This window comes from Mandrillus leucophaeus, unplaced genomic scaffold (assembly GCF_000951045.1).
Source record: "Mandrillus leucophaeus isolate KB7577 unplaced genomic scaffold, Mleu.le_1.0 Scaffold274, whole genome shotgun sequence".
NCBI classification, from domain to species: Eukaryota; Metazoa; Chordata; class Mammalia; order Primates; family Cercopithecidae; genus Mandrillus; species Mandrillus leucophaeus.
In genome coordinates, this window is record NW_012102854.1 from 115,596 (window position 1) to 123,231 (window position 7,636).

At 37.1% G+C, this 7,636-nt stretch overlaps 1 protein-coding gene across 1 annotated transcript in view; it reads right to left on the bottom strand.

The window, feature by feature from the left end:
* Positions 1-7,636, bottom strand: part of ZNF568 (zinc finger protein 568) — a 38,908-nt gene that overhangs the window by 21,263 nt on the left and 10,009 nt on the right. The gene's annotated exons all lie outside the window — the stretch shown is intronic.

The window sequence follows — 7,636 nt, forward strand, 5'->3', positions numbered from 1 at the left end:
GTAGTCCCAGCTACTCCGGAGGCTGAGGCAGGAGAATGGCGTAAACCCGGGAGGCGGAGCTTGCAGTGAGCCGAGATCCGGCCACCGCACTCCAGCCTGGGTGACAGAGGGAGACTCCGTCTCAAAAAAAAAATAAAAAAAAATTAATAGAAAGGTAAAAATCTTCAATGCTAACAAACCTAATCCAACAACATATAAAAAGTATTATGGACCATAACCAAGTAGGATTTATCCCAGGAGAATGCAATATTAATTTAACATCTGATAATCAATTAATGTAACATGTCATACCAATATAATAAAGGACAAAAACCGTAAGATCATCTCAGTAAATGCAGAAAAAGTAGTCAACAAAATCCAACACCCTTTTATCATTGAAAACAAACAAACAATAGCAACCAAAATACCCAACATCCAACAAACAAGCAGAAAGCAAAAGAAGAGAACTTCCTCAACATGATATAGGGCAACTACAAAACCCCCACATCATAATAAATGGCGATTAAAAAAAAAAAACAACAACTTCACCAGGGAAGAGAATAGTCTTCTCAACAAATGATGCCAGGACAACTGGACTATCTGCATGCAAGGCAATGAAGTTGGATCATGCTGTATACAAAGGTTAACTCAAAATGGACGAAAGATCTAGCTGTAAGAGCTAAAACAAAAAGGAAGAAAAAAAGTCTCAGAATACATAATTGTACATCATGACCTTGAATTAGGCAATGGTTTCTTAGATATGACACCAAAAGCATAAGCGACAAAAGAAAATTAAATAAAAATGGACGTCAGAACAACTAAAAATGTTTGTGCTTCTAAGGACATCATCAAGAAAGTGAAAAGACAACCCAGAGGATAGGATAAAATATTTCCAAACCATTTATCTGATGACACTTGAATATGTACAGACCTTTTAAAAATTCAGTAATCAAAAGACAAACCAATTAGAAATGCGCAAAGGCTCTGAATAGACAATTCTTCAAAGAAGATATATTAATAGAAATGGCCAAGAAACATAGGAAATGGTGTTCAACATCACAAGTTATACAGTACATGTAAATCAAAATCTCATGAGATATTACTTCACACCCACTAGGACAGCTATAACCAAAGGACAGATAAGAACAAGTACTGATGGAGAAACCAGAATCCTCATACACAGTTGGTGGCAATGTAAACTAGCACAACTGCTATGGAAAACAGTAGGGCAATTCTTTTTTTTTTTTTCTTCTTTCTGGGGATGGAGTTTCGCTCTTGTTGCCCAGGCTGGAGGGCAATGGTGTGATCTTGGCTCACTGCAACCTCTGCCTACCAGGTTCAAGTGATTCTCCTGCCTCAGCTTCCCAAGTAGCTAGGATTACCAGGCCCGGCTACTTGTGTTTTATTTCTAGTAGGATAGGGTTTCACCATGTTGGTCAGGCTGGTCTCGAACTCCTGACTTCAGGTGATCTGTCCATCTCAGCCTCCCAAAGTGCTGGGATTACAGGCGTGAGCCACCGTACCTGGCCAGCAGTGGGGCAATTCTTTAAAAGGTTAAGTATAGAGTTATCATATGATCCAGCAATTTCATTTCTATGTACAAACTTAAGAGAATTGAAAACATATGATCACATAAAAACTTGTACATCAATGTTCTTATCAGCATTATTCATAATAGCCTAAAAGGGGAAATGAGTCAAATTTCCATTAATCAATGAATAAAGACAATGTGGTATATCCCTACAATAGAATATTATTCAGAAATTAAAAGTATGGGTACAAGCTACAAAATGCATGAAACTTGGAAACATAATGCTAAGTGAAAGGTGTCACAAAGGATAACGGTTTATCATATGACTCAATTTACATTAAATGTCCAGAATAGGCAAATCCATAGAGATAGAAATCATTTATTTTTGCCTACATCAGAGCCTTGAGAGAAAATAGGAAGTGAAAGCTAACAGGTAAAGGGTTTCTTTTCAGGGTGATGAAAATATTCTAACTTGAGTATGGTGATGGTTGCACAACTCTGTGAATACATTAAAAACCACTCAATTGTATACTTTAAATGGGCTAATTTTATAGTATGTGACTTATATATTAATAAAGTTTTTTTTTAAGTTGTAAGACTATATTTCAATATGTTTAAAGTTTAAAACATCTCAGTGAAGCTGGGAATAGCAGCTCACACCTATAATCCAAGAACTTTGGGAGGCTGAGGCAGGACTGCTTAACGCCAAGAGTTTGAGAACAGCCTGGGTAACATAGTGAGACTCCATCTCTACGAAAACAAACAAAAAAAATTAGCCAGGCATGATGGCACATGCCTATCATCTGGCTACTCGGGAGGCTGAGGCAGGAGGATTGCCTGAGCCCAGTTCATGCCACTGTACTCCAGCCTGGGCAACACAGCAAGGTCTGGTCTCAAAAACAAACTCAACAAAAAATAATTCCATTAGAAAATGTTACTGTGATAAATTGATTATTCAGCGAGTCTTCACTTCCCCTCTATACTGACATTAGTATAATGTCCCATCTACTAATGTGGGCCTTGTCTGAACTCTTTGTTGGGGCAAAAAGAATGTCAGTAAACATGATGTAAGCCAAGGCGTGAAATGTGCTTACACCCTTTACCTTGGCTCACGTGCTCCAGTGAGACAGCAAATGAAGAGCCTGGCCCAGGAAGCTGCGCCATTTCAGCTGAAACTCAGATTGAATATATGCAGAGCAGACTCGAGCCCACCCTGGAGCCTAAGCCGAGGCTGATCTGCAGCCCAAAGCAGAGCTGCCCACATAGTTTAACCTGCAGACCCCAAGTATAAGAATGAACGCCTGTCGTTCTATTCACAAAGCAGCAGAAAGGCTGAACAGACATGTGACTGACACACTTCCAACTGAAAAAAATGTTAAAGTAGGAAACTTTCAAAACGGAGCTCAGTTTAGATATGTTTTCCCAGTTAATAGGCTGTGGTATCCACGTCATGGGTTTGAATTCTGGTTTCAAAATTTACTAATTGTGTTACCTTGACAAATAGCCAAATTCAAATCTCAGTTTCCTTATCTATAAAGTGGAATTCTCCTTAAAGGGTTGATGTGAAGACTAAATAACACAGTAAATGTGAAGTACTCAGAACGGAGCTAGACATAATAATCAATTGATGAATGTTTCAGAAATATTCCCTCTGGAATATACATCACAACAAAGATAGGGGAAAACTACAAAAAGATAAAACATTTTTAAAATTAGTGCTAGCAAATCGCACAAAAACATTTTCCCACCAACTCTAGTAACTTAGCATAAATTTCATATGAAAAGATTGCACCCCTGACAAAAGCCATAAGTAACAAAATACCAAGAAGTAAAATATGTTTTAATTTTTGACTGTATAAAATGATGAGTCAGTCTTTATAACAGGGTCTATTTTCCCAAGATGTTGATTCTCTTCACATACAAACGTTAAGAAATTCAATATTAATAGCAAGAAACATAGGGATTCGAACCTTAAAAAACATAAATTCACAGTTCATGTTATTAAGTTTTATTCCTTCTCCTGTCAAACAGAATCAAAAAAAAACATGAACATACTTCTGCCTCTGGCAAGAAGCACTAATATTTCCAATGTTCTTGCTGGTACCACAGCACCTTCCTCTCCTTCACTTTATTTTTTCTTTGAAACTGAGTCTCGCTCTGTCACCTCAGCTGGAGCAGTGCCACAATCATAGCTCACTGAAGCCTCACTGCTGAGCTCAAGCAATCCTCCTGCCTCAGCCTCCTGAGTAGCTGGGACTAAACATTTGAGCCACCAAACCCAGCCATTTTTTTTTTTTGAGATGGAGTCTCACTCTGTCACCCAGGCTGGAGTGCAGTGGTGCAATATTGGCTCACTGCAACCTCTGCCTCCTGAGTTCAAGCAATTCTTCTGCCTCAGCCTCCCAAGTGGCTGGGACTACAGGCATGTACCACTACACCCGGCTAATTTTTTGTATTTTTAGTAGAAACAGGGTTTCACCATGTCAGCCAGGATGGTCTCGATCTTCTGACCTCATGATCCACCTGCCTCGGCCTCCCAAAGTGCTGGGATTACAGGTGTGAGCCACCGTGCCTGGCCACACCCAGCTAATTAAAAAAAATATTTTGTAAAGACTGGGTCTCTCTGTGTTGATCCAGCTGGTCTCAAACTCCTGGCCTCAAGTGATCCACCTGCTTTGGCCTCCTAAAGTGCTGGGATTACAGGTGTGAGCCACCATGCCTCACTTTCTTCAAGATACATAATGGAACAAACATATTCTTTAAAATAACAAAGTTTACAGCAAGGGAATAAAGATAACTACAAATCAGTTCTGGGTGTATGTGCTGACTGGCAACTTTTTATAAATTTTTTTTTCCCTAAAGTTACATAACCATTAAACGAATATTCTTCTTTTAAAAACTTGAGATGGTACATGACATTCTTTTATACTTTTCCTGGCCATTCTGCATGTTTTTATTTTTCAAACGTATTCTAGACTCGGCTTGAATAAACTTGTCTAATTCTAAGAAAAATAATTTAGAATTGTTACTGAGATTCAGATAAATCTATGTAGGTTAAAAACAATTTACATTAATTTAATAATGATGGATCTTATCCAAAAAAGGGTATTTAAAACATTTGTTCAAATCCTCTTTTATATCTCAGTAGTAATTTGAAGGTTTCATTCTCCCATGTACATCACATACATTTCTTTATTTTTTTCTTTAGGTTTTTTTTCTAGTCTGAGCATCATTCTTCCATTTCATTTTTGATGGTGTGGTTTATAGAGAAAAATTGTATTGATTTTTGTATATTAATTTTGTGTCCATATTTCAATCATCTCATGTTTTCTCTTCTGTTGCCTAAAAACATAATCGTATCATTTAGATATCATAATTTTGACTGCACCATCCCACTTTTTACTTCATTTCCCTCCCCTTACTTATGTCTAGGCATACAAAATTATATAGATAAATGTGGTAGCACTGGCAAGCTGGTTGGGTTCCTGACTAGTGGGAAAGTGCCTCATTTTTACAAGTAAACATGGTACTAGCTTTTAGCTTATTATCTGCATGTATATGTGTTGTATGCATGTGAATAATTTCTTAAAGTATCATGGTAAGAAAGTGTTCTTTTATTTTTACTTTATAAATAGTTCCTTTTGAAATCACAGGTTCTGAGTTTAAAAATTTTCAGCTCTATACATCTGATTATTTCTCTCTTGAATATAATAATTTATATTAATAGATTCCCTTAAATGGAAACATCTTTAATTGTGACAGGAAATATATTTCGGTACAGGTGCAATGGCTCATGTCTGTAATCCCAGTACTTTGGGAGGCTAAGGCAGGTGGATCACTTGAGGTCAGAATCACTTGTGGTCAGCCTGGCCAACACCGTGAAACCCTATCTCTACTAAAAATGCAAAAACTTAGCCAGGCGTGGTGGTGTAATCCCAGCTGCTTGGGAGGCTGAGGCATGAGAATCGCTTAAACCCGGGAGGTGGAGGTTGCAGTGAGCCAAGATCACGTCACTGCTCTCCAGCCTGGGCAACAAAGCAAGACTCCATCACCAAAAATAAATAAATAAATATCTTTTTGTATATATCTTTATATATACACACATATATATATATGTATTTTTGCTCAATTCTTCTCCAATTAGTCTGTGCAATTCAATGAAAATCTCCAACAGGATTTCTTCCTAGAACTAGATAAACTAATTCTAAAATTCAAATGGAAGCCCAGAGGTCCCAAAGTAGCTCAAAAATTTTTGAAAAACTAAGAATAATGTGTGTGTATAAAGAAGTGGTAAAAATCATTGACCATATAAAGTAATAGTAATTAAACCACTGTAAAACACACACATACAAAGTACGGTACTGATATAAATGAAGACAAATAGATTAAAGAAAAAGTAAAAGCCTAGAAACAATCATGTATGTATACAGTAAAGGTGGCATCACAAAGGAAATATTTACTTAATAAACGGTGTTGGAACAACTGGTCTTCTACATGCAAAGATAATTCTACTAATAGAATTATCAGTAAATTCCTATCTCAAACCAATTACAATATTATAATCCAGTTGGATTAAAGACTAAATATGGAAAACAAAGCTTTGAACAGAGATTACCTCAATGATCTAATATTAATTAGGAAAGATATCTTAGAAAAGATCAACATTGGCAACTCATGAAAAAAGACTAAATATTAATTGTTGCATATTTTGACTGCATTCTATTATGTGTGCATATTTATCATACATTAAACATAACTAACTTCAGTGTCTATACAACAAAAAATAAATGATAACATAAAAGTGACAGATTGGGAGAAGGTAGCTGCATAAATCCCAAGTCCTAATACTGAAATAGACATTCTTAAAATATTCTAATTTCAAATAGAGAAAAAAACTATTATTACAAAATAGACAAGCAATATGAACGGGTAATTGGCTTTTGTATTTCTTCACTCATAATGAGCCTCCATCTGTACAGTAATGTAGAGTGTGGGCTCCAGAGTCAGACTGTATGGATTTGAATCCTGGGTTTATGACACACTGATGCACAATGTTATGTAAGCCTCTTAATCTCTGTGCTTCATTTCCTTTACCTTAAAAAAATTAAACAATATGTACTTTATAGACTTCTGATAATAATTACATGAAATAAGCTATGTAAAGCACAATATACCTGGCACATAGTAAGAACTCAATAAAGCTATAACAGTTGGTCCTCCGTATCTGTGGGTTCAATATCCATACATTCAACCAATGGCAGACCAAAAATATTTGAGAAAAAAATAACAATACCTATCATTTATGGGGTACTTGTTATATGTATTTAATCCTCCCAACATTCCTATGGGATAAATACCATTATTATCCCCATTTACAGACTTACAGATGCAACTGAGTCACGAAAAGATTAAGAAACTTGTCCACAGTCATGCACTTCATAAGTCACTGAGGCGAGATTTAAACTCAAGCCTGTCTAGGGCCACAGAGGTTTGTCTAGGGCCACCGCACCAACAGAAGTAATTGGATGAGCCATATGATCATATGGTCAAAAGAAGTATGTGTGTATGTTTCATGATGGGCAAGACATACATAAGCTGAGGAAAAAGAGGCAGTTAAGCAGAAAATGTTCAAAATATAGGTGTGTGAGTGACGTCAGAGATGGAAACAAAAAGAATCAAGAGCAGAGAATATGTAATTTTGTAAGATGAGGATGAAGACTGTATCTTCTGAGACCATAAAAAAGATGTGAAAAGCTATGGATATCAGAACTATAAGACTTTGCCATACAATATTAGTATAATTTAGCTCAACTTGGATTAAAAATTCAATTGAAGAAAATATATACATAGGATCATTTGAAAGGTATGTGTTCGGCGGGGCGTGGTGGCTCAAGCCTGTAATCCCAGCACTTTGGGAGGCCGAGACGAGCAGATCACGAGGTCAGAAGATCGAGACCATCCTGGCTAACACGGTGAAACCCCGTCTCTACTAAAAAATACAAAAAACTAGCAGGGCGAGGTGGCGGGCGTCTGTAGTCCCAGCTACTCAGGAGGCTGAGGCAGGAGAATGGCGTAAACCCAGGAGGCGGAGCTTGCAGTGAGCTGAGATCACGCCACTGCACTCCA